A 12,104-nucleotide genomic window follows, 5' to 3' on the forward strand; every position below is an offset into this window, starting at 1 on the left:
GGTTCCAGGTGAAAAACCAGTAAGGGGAAAGATAAACGGGTGGGGGAGGGAAAGCAGGGAGGGGATAGGCAGGAAAGGTGAAGAAGGAATAGGGGAAAACACAATGGGTAGTAGAAGGAGGCAGAACCATGAGGGAGGTGATAGGCATCTGGCGATAGGGGTAGAGTGAAATAGGGATAGGGGAAGGGAGGGGAGGGAATTACCGCAAGTTGGAGAATTCTATGTTCAAACCAAGGGGCTGGAGACTACCTAGATGGTATATGAGGTGTTGCTCCTCCAACCTGAGTTTATCCTCATCATGGTAGTAGAGGATGCCACGTATGGACATATCCGAATGGGAATGGGAAGCAGGGTTGAAGTGGGTGGCAACCGAGAGATCCTGTCTGTTGTGGCGGACGGAGCGGAGGTGCTCGATGAGGTGGTCCCCCAATCTGCGTCGGGTTTCACCGATGTAGAGGAGGCCGCACCGGGAGCACTGGATCATTGTAACTGCATCCACCCCAAAGAGCCAAACTTAAAAGCATAAATTTAAAATCACTTGAAGTTGATATTTGAACTTGAAATCATAGGCATGCAAAGTATTGGTGACTTTGGATTTGATGAAATGTGTTGTGAGCTATGACAGTCAACCATTACAGCTACTGATGGGCAGAGTTGATTTATTTGGAGTTGGCAGGAGTCAACACTGATAAGACTTTATCTATGAAATGCATTTGTTCATCTGTACGTGGATGGCAATAACAGTTCTCACTTGTGTGTTGAGGGCTTTATGAAATACAATACTAAGCACACATTTAGTTTATCACAGAGATCAGTGAGACTTGTCAATGCACTGACGAAAGGAATATTGCGAAAGTGTTCAAGACTAACACAAAGAAATCAAATCATAAACACAAGAGATCCTGCAAATGCTGGAAATGTCGAGTAACACACACAAAATGTCAGAGGAACTTAACAGGTCCGGCAGCAACTATGGAGGAGAATAAACACGGTGTTTTGCGCCGAGGCCCTTCATTAGGGCTGGAAAGGAAGAGGGAAGAAGGTGGAGGGAAGGGACAGGGTACAAGCTGGCAGGTGATAAGTGAAACCATGTGATGGGGAAGGTAGAGGGTTGGGGGAAAAAGGCATTGTGTTAAATTACCGAACATAGCTACGTTCCACAGTTGGCTTTGAAGAAGCAGAAGGCTCTGAACATGATTATAATTTGACTGAATGAAGCTCATAGAAGTGAGCAAAAAGGAAAAGAAAATCTATGACTCAAGTCAAGGGGAGAAAAGATTCTAACTGCAGTACACAGCAGAGTTTTAGTCACACAGCTAATGACACTTGTAAATGGGAGGCATAGGCATTAGTGGAAGAATGCAGACAGAGTTGACAAAATGGACTGGGAATATACTTAAGATTAAAGACTATGGGTCAGCAGGGATACTCGTTTAAGAAGATACTTCATTCGTCTCACCAGAGGTATATTCCAGTGAGAAAGGCCCCACTGAAGACTGAAAGAAGACATACAATGTTGCAAGGATTAATGGCAGTCACGTACATTTAGATTTTATTTAGAACTGGGGCAGGACACATTGTTCCAGACATGATAGAGTGGGAGGGATTAAAGGGGGAGGGGTGGCATTACTTGTCAGGCAAAATGCCATGTCAGTGCACAGTTAGGACAGACTGGAGAGCTCGTCTAGTGAGGCTTTATGGGTAGAACTAAGGAATAAGAAAGGTATGACCATATTAATGGGATTATATCATAGACCACCCATCAGTCAGCGGGATTTAGAGCAGTAAATTTGTAGAGAGATCAGTGACGGTTGAAAGAAACATAAGGCTGTGATAATAGGCAAATTTAACTTTCCATATATTGACTGGGACTCCCATATGTAAAAGGTCTGGATGGGAAAGCAGTTGTCAAATGTGTTCAAGAAAGTTTCCCAACTAGAGAGTTGATACAAGATCTTTTATTAGGGAATGAGACAGGGCAGGTGACAGAAGCTTGTGCAGGGGAACATTTTGCATCTAATGACATAATGCCATTAGTTTCAAGGTAATTATGGAAAAGGATAGGCCTGGTCCTCAGATTGAGATTCTAAATTAGAGAAAGGCCAACTTTGATGGTATCAGAGAGGATCTGGCAATTGTGGATTAGGACAGGTTGTTTTCTGGCAAAGGTGTACTTGGTAAGGGGGAGGCCTTTAAAAGTGACATTTTGAGAGTACAGATTTTGTATGTACAGGATAAAAAGCAAGGATAACATGGAACCTTTGCTTTTGAGAAATATTGAGGCTCTGGTTGAGAAAAAGAAGGGAGGTACCTAGCTGGTATAGGCAGGCAGGAACAAATGAAGTACATGAGAAGTATAAGAAATGCAAGAGAACACTTAAGAAAGAAATCAGGAGAGCTAAAAGATAATAATGAGATTGCTGTAGCAGGTAAGGTGAAGGAGAATTCTAAGGGCTTCTGCAGATATATTAAGAGCAAAAGGATAGCAAGGGACAAAACTGGTTCTCTGGAAGATCAGACTGGTAACTTATGCTGAGAGCCGAAGAGATGGGGGAGATTTTAAATGAAATGTTTGCATCTGTATTTACTCAGGAGACGGGCACAGAATCGAAAGATGTGAGGTCATGATCTTATACAGATTACAGAGAAGGAGGTGTTTGCTGTCTTGAAGCAAATTAAGGTGGATAATTCCCAGGGCCTGACAAAGTGTTCGCTTGAACCCTGAGGGAGGCAGAAATTGCAGGGGCCCTAGCAGAAATATTTAAAGCATCCTTAGCTACAGGTGAAGTGCTGGAGGATAAGAGAAAAGATAATGGTGTTCCATTGTTTAAGAAAGGAAATTAAAGACCAGTGAGCCTGATGTGAGTAGTGGGAAAGTTATTGGAAAGTATTCTAAGGAACCAGATACAGTATATAAGTGTTTGAACAGACAGAGACTGGTTAGGGACAGTCATGGCTTTCTGTGTGGTAACTCATGTCCAGCCTATCTTATACTGTTTTTCGAGGAAGTTATCAAGAAAGTTAATGAAGGTAAGGCAGTAGAAGTCATATACAAAGACTTTCACAAGGCCTTCAACAAGGCCCCACATGGGAGTTTGGTCTTGGCATTCACGATGAGGTAGAAAATTGGATTAGACATTGGCTTCGAGGAAGAAGTCAGAGAGTGGTTGTAGATGGCTGCCTCCCTGACTGGAGGCCTGTGACTAGTGCAGAGTCGCAGGAATCGGTGCTGGGTCTGTTGTTGTTTATCATCTCTATCAACAATCTGGATGATAATGTAGTAAACTGGATCAGCTAATTTGCGGATGACACCAAGATTGAGGATGTAGTTGACAGCGAAGAAGATTAGCAAAGCCTGCAGTGGGAACTAGACTAGTTGGAAAAATGGGCTGAAAAATGGCAGATGGAATTTAATTCAGACAAACATGAGGTGTTGCACTTTGGGAAGACTGACCTGGGTAGGTCACTCAATACGTGACCAGTACGACACTCAGGAGTGCAATAGAACAGAGGGATCTGGAAATAGAGATCCATAACTCCTAGAAAATGGTGTCACAGGTAGATAGGGTCATAAGGGAAGCTTTTGGCAGATTGACCTTCATAAATCAATGTATTGAGTACAGGAGTTGGAATGTTAAGTTGAAATTTTACAGGACATTGATGACGTCTAAGCATAGTGTGCCGTTTTGGTCACCTACATAGAGGAAAGATGTAAATAAGATTGAAAGAGTGCAGAGAATATCTACAAGGATGTTGCCAGGACTTTAGGACCTGAGTTATAGGGAAAGGTTGAACAAGTTTGGACTTTATTCCCTGGAGCGTAGAAGATTGAGGGGAGATTTGATAGAGGTAAACAAATTATGAGGGGTATAGATAGGGTAAATACAAGCAGGCTTTTTCTACTGTTGCTCTACTACAAATGGAGGTCATGGGTTAAGGGTGAAAAGTGAAATATTTGAGGGGAACATGAGGGGGATTTTTTTCACTCAGGGAGTTACGAGTGTAAAACAAGCTGCCAGTGGAAACAGTAGATGCGGAGTCGATTTCAAAATGTAAGAGAAATTTAGATATGTTCATGGACGAAAGGGTATGTGGCCGCTATGGTCCAGGTGCAGGTCGATAGGACTAGGCAGATTAATGGTTTGGCGCAGACTAGATGGACCATAGGGCCTGTTTCTGTGCTGTCGTGTTCTATGACTCTGCCCAGGCAAAGAATGCAAACTAAACAAGAAAATAGAATATGGCTTTAAACTGGTAATTAATAAATAGTAGCAAGTAATACATGGTAAAAGTTGTTTCTACAGTTCTATAGAAAGGAGGAGTTCAAAGTTCAGAGCAAGGTTATCATCAAAGTATATATACGTCACCAAATACTACCCTGAGATTCATTTTCTTGTGGACATTCACAGTAAAACAAGAAAGTACAATAGAATCAATGGAAAACTAAAGACTGACAAACAACCAATGTGCAAAAGAAGACAAAGAGTGCAAATACAAAAAAATTTATTAAGTAAGTAGTAATGAGAACTTGAAAGTGAATCCATAGGTTGTGGAATTTAATTGAATATTCAGTTGACTGAAGTTATCCACTCTGGTTCAGCAGCCTGATGGTCATAGGGTTGTAGGCTTCCTGAACCTGGTGGTGTGGGACCTAGTGCCTGTACCCCTTGCCTAGTGGTAGATGAGAGAAGAGAGCATGGCCTGGATTATGGGGGCCCTTGATGATGGATACTGCTTTCTTGTAGCAGCATTCCTTGTACATGTGCTCAATGATGGGGAGGGCTTTTCTTGTGATGGACTGGGGCATATCCACCACTGTTTTTAGACGTACAATACAATGTTGCAAGGATTAATGGCAGGCAAGAAGATTTGGAATATTTTTTAGAAACACGCAAAGAATGATGAAGAAAACAGAATATGGCTATGAACTAGCAAAGAATAAAAAGTAGCAAATAATACAAAATGATTTATAGTAAAAGTTTCTAAAGTTCCATTGAAAGGGAGAGAGTAGCTAAATTCATTGCTCGTCACTTAGAGGGTGGGATTGGGGAATCAGTAATTGGAAATAATTAAATTACAGCGATTCTAAATATATCGTCAAATCTTTGACTTTCTAAAATGTATCTAACCTGTACAAATGAATAAAAGAGCTTGTGATAAATCTCAAACAGCATTAAAAACACGCCATTGAAATTAATGATATTTCCCATTTTAAAGTTACACACCAGTAATTACACTCAGTGGCCACTTTACTAGGTACACCTGTACACCAGCTTGTAAATGCAAATATCTAACCAGCCAATCATGTGGCAGCAACTCAGTGCATAAAAGCCCATGTAGACATAGTCAAGAAGTTCAGATGTTTTTTCAGACCAAACATCAGAATGGGGATGAAAGTGACTTTAAACTTGTTGGTGCCTGACAGGAGGTTTGAGTTTGGTAGAAGCTACTATCTCCTGGGATTTTCAGGCACAATAGTCTCTAGAGTTTAGAGAATGGTGAGAAAAACAAAACAAAAATCCAGTGACTGGCAGTTCTGTGGGCGAAAACACCTGGTTAATGAGAGGTCAGAGGAGAATGGCCCGATTGGTTCAAGCTGGCTGGAAGAGGACAGTAACTCAAATAACCAGGCATTACAGTAGTGGTGTGGAGAACAGCATCTCTGAATGCACAACATGTCGAACCTTGGCGTGGATGGACTACAGCAGCAGAAGATCACGGACATACGCTCAATGGCAACTTTATTAGGTACCAGAGGCCACTGAGTGGAAACTTGCTGAACATTCATTTGGCACATCAGACTCTTCGCTGAAGTTCAAGTGAAAAGGGACGGGTGAACAAACGGTGGGACTGAGAAGTCTAATTCCCAAAGAGTGTTGTTCCCTGCCATCACCTTACCTGTGCTCAATTTGCCTGACACGTTTTCTTGCTCCATCGGCAACGTCTGGGTTCCGTGCAAACTCGATTACCGCAATTTCGGCACCGATTGTAAATGTTCCCGGGGGGGGGGGGGAAGCGCAATTAGAAAAGGAAGAATTTCAGCTTTCAGTTCTGCTTGTGGAATATCGCGCGTTGCAATTAATTTCTTTTGTAATTTTCAGCAGGAAATGGGCACATGGGGATGTTGAGCCCGCCCAATGAGAGCAGCAGTTTTGTGTCGAATTGTGTTGCTATGGAGGTAGACGGAGAAACTTTAATCGCGACCTAAACAAACAAATGCTCTCGCAATCTTCGTCCTTCAACTGGGATACCAAAATTCTCTAACCTGTCTGCTCAGTTGACAATTTTAACATCTATATGACCAGGCAAATTTCAATGTCTGCGACCGCCAGCGAGATCTGTGTCTGCCCCGTAACCTAAACTGTAGTCCAGACCTGCTAAACATATGTTGCTCCCTTGGCCCTCACCGCTGATCTTTCCAACACTGCTTTCGCTTTGTTTGAGAACACCAGCAAGTAATCAAACGTCACAAAGCAGCAAATCACAACCCCAATTCGTGAGCTAAGGAAGGCCGTTGCAGTTTAAAGAGTGAGGGGAAAGGGAAAGAAATTTTATACAGTATCATTTACATAATCATCACTGAATCAGATTTAGACCTGATACATCTTGTTTTAGCAGTAATGCTATCATCCATTTCCTTAATTAATCCTCACTGAATCAGATTTGGACTTGATACATACTGTTTTAGCAGTAACTTTATTAATTCTGAAACATTAATAAAACTTTGACATAAAAGCAGAATTAGGCCATCCAGCCCATCAAGTGTTCTCCACCATCCCATCATAGTTGATTTATTATCCCTCTCAACCCCATTCTTTTTCCTTCTCCCCATAAGCCAATCCCTAAAGGCAATCTACAATCTCATTTCATCTGCTTTACCAGTCAAGCTATGTGTATTGAAATAGATGTAATTTAAGGTCCTGTCTGACCCTTCATTGTAAACATGGCTATCCTGATTGCTAGCTCTACACACTTTGGTTCCTGTCTTCTCAGTGACTTCATTTGAGTGACACTGCTCTGCCAATCTAATCTAAACCTTCCTTAGTGTTGTCAATACTCCAGCAGTATTTGAATAGCATTGTAAATGTATTGTTTGATTAAGCATTCTTGTTTGTTTGAATAATTCATTCCAAGTTTTTTGCAAAAATAAGTGAATTGCATATGTCATGATGCTAACACGTGATATGTGTACAACTTGCTTAAAGTATATTTGAAGTTAGATATATTATTCCTGACTCCCTTGTCAGTGAAACATTTGAGTTAAAGAAAAGTTCAGTGAGAAATGGTAGGGGTTTTAAAAAGCACAGCGCATTTTTTTTTCTTCAGAGCAGCATGTTTTCTTTGCAAAAGGAAAGACAATCGAGTTCTTAAAAAGGCAGAAAACGGTAGAATTGACAGGTTCCTAAACAGTGAGTACCAGATGATAATAATAATAAACAAAAACAAACAGAAATGACCAGCTATATCGGAAAGATTGGCACATTCCATTGCACAACAGATAACTGGTTCATGTATTCTGAGTGTATAGAGCAGTATTTTTGAAGCAAATGAAATAGCTAATGAGAATTGAATGCCAATTTTGCTGAGTGCATTGGATTTAAAAGCATACAGTTTGATTAGATATTTGACTGCTGCAACCAAACCAGCTGAAATGAGCTTTGCTGATATTGTGAAAGTAACGCTGAAAATTTTAAAACCAAAACCATTGTTGATTGCAGAGGACTTTAGATTCCATAAGTGGAACCAAAAGGGAAATCCAATTCAGCATATGTGGCTGAATTGAAGGTGTCTGAGTATTGTCAGTTCAGTGATGCACTGGGAGATTATTTCATTTGGGGAATCTTACAAGAAAGCATTGAAAAATAGCTCCTAACTGAAGTACAAATTTCATTTAAAAGAGCAGTTGCAATAGCGGTATCAATGGAAATAGCAGACAGAGATGCAATTGAGTTGCAGTCAGGAATGAAAGTAAGCATAAACAAAATTGCAATGTCTAAACAGAAAATGGCTTAGTTGAACAAATTGTATTAACACTGTGGCAGGGCCTCACATTCACCAGACCAATGCAGACTTAAAGGCAAAACTGCTGAAAATGCCATCAATTAGGACACATACAAAGAGCATGACAAAAGTAATTGGACTGCACAGGGAAGAGGAAAAGAGAAAAAGTCAAGTTTCAGTTCCAAAAAGAACACTAATCTGCAGTGCTGTTGGTGCAAAATCTGATAATGATGAGAATGACACAGGGTTGGATAGCCTTGAGATATATAAAGTGAAAATTAACAGGAGACAATATGGCTTTCACCAGAAGTGAACAGCAAATTCATTAAAATGAAATTGCACACTGCCTCGACTTTTTTAGCCATTTCACAAAATAAGTTTGAACGGCATTTCAAAGATACTGAACTGAAGCTTGCAGATATCCAAGTAAGAACTTATACTGGAGAAATCTTAACTCCTGTGGGAATGACATTCCTAACAACGAACAAAAACCACATTGAACTTGAATATGGTAAAAACAGGAGGACCAGCATTGTGGAATCATGAGCAGCTGAGATCCATTCATCATTTGCATGCCATGTCCCCTGTAATAGAGTCAACTAAAAGTGAATTAAGGACGGTACTGTATGATGCCACAACTCTCTCCATGCTGAACACCATGAGCCATTGCCCAAGAGGGCAAACAGCTGTTGGTGCCAACCTCTGTACCTCTGGTTGGAAAGCATTTTGAACCAAGGGAGGGCTATGCTGCTCAGAGAAAGCATGAACGTGATGAAAGCAGGTATTTGACTACAATGGTTTTTGTAAGCAACATATCTGAGAAAGCTTCTGATATGTTAATCAGGCAGTTAGTTTTAAAAATGTAGCTTGGTTTTAAGCTGGACAGTTCAATGAGCTTCAGGAATATTGCAAGCATTCGTTTTTTGTGAGTATGAAGAATCAGAATCTACTCCTCATGCATTAAGGTTATTGTATGAACTCCATGTGGAGATAGAAAAGCAGAGGATTCATCAGGTGATGTTGTGGATGAGGAAACCAAGAGTAGAGATCAGATTGTAAAGGGAGTAACAGAAGGATTAATAAGAGAATACTCCAGTGAACCAAATGCACCTTCCCAAGATTAAGATGCACAAACTAGAAAGAAGAGAAAAAAAAAGGACAGGTGTCCAGAGCTGTCAGAACTACTTCCCACAGTGCCAGAGTCAGCTCCTACAACTACCTGAGGCCCCAGTACATGAGATTCTTCCACAGCCACAAGTCTCACCTGCCAAGCAGTGATCCCCCTGGCCAGGAAAAGTTATCCCACAAGAGTAAGAAAGCCTCCATAGCGAGTAAATCTTTTAGGCATGAATGTGACAACTTGAAAAATTACTATGCTGTGGATGTCTGTATCTAGTAGTTGTATTATATAGTACACTGCGTATATAGTTGAAATGCTTTCTATAGAGTTGGAGCTTATAGCTAAGCAGGGCGGAATGCTGTACATTTAGTATGTCAGTAATATTTGAGTAATATTATAAATGCGTTTGATTAAGCATTCTTGTTTATTTAAATAATTCACTGCAGGTTATATGTAAAGATAAATGAATTACATACATCATGATGCTACCACATGATAAGTGCAGGCCTCATTTAAAGTAAATGCAAAGTTTGATACGTTATTCCAGACTTTGTTTTATTTCAATTACAAAACACATGATGAAAATAACAAATTTCTCTGCTAGGATACAAATGCAACCCATCACTCATAGGACATAGGTCAGCTCTACCCCAAAAGAGATCCCAGTGATCCAGGACCCTGAATCCCTTCCCCCAGCTCAGTGCCCATAAGACACAGGAGCAGAATTTTACAATCCCATCATGGCTGATTTATTATTCCTTTCAATCCTATGCCTTTTTCCCTTTACATTTTTATGAACAAGAACCTATTAATCTCTGCTTTAAATGTACCCAATGACTTGGCCTCCACAGCCATCTGCAGCAATGAATTCATAGATGCACCACCCTCTGGCTAAAATTATTCCTCATCTCTGTTCTAAAAGGACTTCCTTATATTCTTAAGTGTGTCCTTGGTTCTAGACTGTCCCACTATAGGAAACAAAATCCTCTCCATGTCCACCTTAGCTGGGCCTTTCAATAGTCGATATTGAACCAAGTTCCAGTTTAATTATCATTCCACCATACATGAATACAGCCAGATGTAACAGTGTTCCTCTGGGGCCAAGCTGCAAAACACATTACCAACAGCACACTGGACATAGCACAAATGGTTACACTAGCAGAAAAACATAGTCACAAAGAAAAACAAATATTGCTGAAGTCCCTGAGTGGCATGGCCTATACAAGATTGATGGCAAGTTGTTCGGGTCCAGCTTGTTTTTCCAGCAAGCGGACACCAGAGGGAGCACCGATTGGGGGTGGGGGGCGCGCAGCCCTGCCAGTTTGCAACTCAGTACAGATTCCAGCATACCCACTGAGGCCTGTCTCACACACCTGTTGTGGCATCTCCTCCCAGGGCAGCAGAAAGATGCGACCCACACAACTGAGGCAACACAATGAACCCGTCTTGCAGTACACATTACTAATATTCAGTGTGTTGTGAGCACAATAAAAACATCACACTGTATTGGCACAGCAACAGTATGCAACAAGTCCAGGCAACAACACAACGGTGGTATACAATAGGTCCAGCCCCATTGCTATCGAGCAAATTGCTGATGGGATAGTCCTGCAGTACTTGATGTTCTTAATGTCCAGCAGCATCGTGTGATCATAAAAAGGACATGAAGCTGATCAATTACACCTTTGCTTGGACCTAGAGTGGCCACTGCATCCAAACATGTTGACATCACCCCTTATTCTTCTAAACATTAATTATGAAAAGATTGAGAAATATGCTGTAAATTAGTTTTAGTTTCACACTGTAGGTGTGTTGGTTGTTAATGCACATAATGCATGTCATTGTATGTTTTGATGGACACGTGATAAATAAATCTGAATCAAGCTCCGAGAACAAATGATGCCAGGAAAAAGACAGCAATGGGGAAAAGCCACAGGACTAAAGAAAATTGCATCCCATATTGTATTGGTACTGTGGTGACATTTCAAGTTTATTGCACGTGTATATCCTAAATGTATTTGGCTTAGTGTGCAGCCTCAGCCCCAGGCTGAATTTTCAAAGCTTTCTCCCTAATATACAACAGTTCATTTCTGTGCGATAGGAGAACATTCATCATAGTACAATAGTTTGTTTCATTATGTCATACATTATTGTACAGTATTGCACATTGCTATTATTCTATACATTAGATTATGTTTTTAAATATTGCTGCTGTAACAAAATAATTTCCCCACTCAGAATCAATAAAGTACTTATTTTTAAACCATTTGACAAGCGCATAATAGTTCTCTAAACAAATGCCAAAATACACCATGCAATCTCAGTCCAGAAATTTAAGAGAGTAATCAAAGATTTCAAAAAAGAAACCTGGATGAAATCACAGGAAAAATAATAAAATGTTAATAGGGTACTTCATTGGACATATTGGAGTTTCAAAGGGCTTTTACCATGTTATAGTGATATCTTAACTAAGGTCAAAGAAGACAGTTTTCTTTAGGGGAAAAAAGCTTAATCAGAATTGGAGTGAGGTTTATTATCACTTACACATATCATGCAATTTCTTTTGAAGCAGCAGTACAGCACAATAGACAAGACATTACAATAACTATACTACAGTATACAAGTAGAGCAATAAGAGCAAAAATATTGAGGTAGTATTTATGAAATCTGATGGCAGAAGAAAAGCTTTTCCTAAAATGTTGAGTGTGCCTTCAGGCTCCTGTACCTCCTTCTTGCTGGTATTAATGAGAAGAGGGCATATTCTGGGTGGTGGGGGCCTTAGTGATGGATGCCACCTTTTTGAGGCATTGTCTTTTGAAGATCACCTCTATGCCCATGATTGCAGCTGGCTGAGTTTACAATCCTCTGCAGCTTTTTCTGATCCTGTGTATGGCTCCTCCATACTAGAGGGTGATGCAACAAGTAAGAATGTTCTCCATAGTACAACTGTAGAAATTTGGTAGAGTCTTTGGAGAAATACCAA

Source organism: Mobula hypostoma, chromosome 1 (genome assembly GCF_963921235.1).
Source record: "Mobula hypostoma chromosome 1, sMobHyp1.1, whole genome shotgun sequence".
In the NCBI taxonomy this organism is placed as follows: Eukaryota; Metazoa; Chordata; class Chondrichthyes; order Myliobatiformes; family Myliobatidae; genus Mobula; species Mobula hypostoma.